Consider the following 1,697-nt stretch of genomic DNA (forward strand, 5'->3'; position numbering starts at 1 on the left):
TTATAATATGTTGTTCTGGTGAAAGAAACTAGGCATCACACAGGTAAGTATTAGAAAAGGCAGTATTTTAAAAATCTTTTCAGAGAATTGTGAATATTCTCTGCGACTACACCAAAACCTCACAATTTATAATTTGAACCTGTGAAATCAATTATTAATGATTTTTTTCTTTCTTTTTCTTTTTCTTTCTTTCTTTTTTTTTTTTTTACTATCTTATAATTTATTGATTTCTTCTGTGCTTGAATTTTTCCACCCATTCAGGATTTTCTGCCATCATGCCCTAGTCATTTGAAAAATACTGGCTAACTAAACTATGAAGACTGTACCAAAGTAGGAATATATATATATATATATGTGTATATATATATATATATATATATATACCTAACAGACGTACACTTACACTCATTAATATCATCACCGATCATATAAAAATTAAGTCTTGAGAAACTGTCAAATTCAGGGGGCAGATACAAGTTTCCCAAAATTCTAATTGTGCTTGAAAGCATGAATTTTATTATTTGCAACAAATGGTGTCAATTTTCTTTGAAGTAACAGTGGGTCTTCAATCTTAACTTCAGACATCAGTCTTTGACCCCTTTCCTTCTCTATTCTCAATTAGCAATAATCGCGCCTCGGATAAACCTCATTGGCTACGATACTGCCACTGCGCAAAGCTTCCTTCTCTATTCTCCCTCTTGAAGTAATATCAATTTAGTCCTATTGTTTTAAATACCATGTATATGCTGATTGTTTGTTTGTTTTTAAAGATTTTATTCAACTATTTGTCAGAGAAAGAGGGAGAGAACACAAGCAGGGGGAGTAGCAGACAGAGGGAGAAGCAGATTCTCCACCAAGCAAGGACCCCAATGCCGGACTCAGTGTTAGGACCCTGGAATCATGACCTGAGACAAAAGCAGACGCTTAACTGAGTGAGCCACCCAGTTGTCCCTATCCTGATAGTTTTGAGATGCATATTTCCAGAGTGTCACATTCATTTTTGAGGAAATACAGGACAATTACCTAGACCTAGTTTCTGTATCTATCATTGTTCCAAACAAGAATGGTACTTCTTTAAAACAAAAAAGTGGGTTAAAGCCTCTGCTTTTGCTCTGGTCATGATCCCAGTGTTCTGGGATCGAGCCCCGCATCGGGCTCTCTCCTCAACAGGGAGCCCGCCTCCCTCCCTCTCTCTCTCTCTGCCTGCCTCTGCCTACTTGTGATCTCTGTCAAATAAATAGATAAAATCTTAAAAAAAAAAAAAAGTGTACAGTTCCCTTAAATTTCAATGAACATCTAAGTTTCTTCATTCTGAAAAAAGAAACATAACTTTGTATTTTTTTTAGATGAGGTACATTGCAATAATAAGGGACAACCAGCAAGTTCTTTGACTTCTTTCCATATTATTTATTTCCATATTATTTATCTATATTATTTATTTTAATATTGTGCTTCATGGTTCTATTTATGTTATTTAGATATCTTCATAAATAGGTTACATGAAGACTTTGACATAATACAGAGACCACCCATCAATCAAGGTAACAACCTTGGCTATCTCTACTATACTGTTCTATGTATATGATCTCTCAATATCTTTATCTCAAACACTGAGAGTTTCTTCAGGGCTTAAATAGTGTCTATTTAAGCCTACTGATTTCCTGTCCTCATACGGCAAAGTACCCTATTAACGTCTA

The 1,697-nt window shown here is 34.8% G+C and overlaps 1 pseudogene; it reads right to left on the reverse strand.

Annotated features, from left to right (window-relative positions):
* Window positions 1-413: 413 nt before the first annotated feature.
* Window positions 414-679, reverse strand: LOC123941004 (annotated as a pseudogene).
* Between the last annotated feature and the right edge of the window lie 1,018 nt (window positions 680-1,697).

This window comes from Meles meles, chromosome 4 (assembly GCF_922984935.1).
Source record: "Meles meles chromosome 4, mMelMel3.1 paternal haplotype, whole genome shotgun sequence".
NCBI classification, from domain to species: Eukaryota; Metazoa; Chordata; class Mammalia; order Carnivora; family Mustelidae; genus Meles; species Meles meles.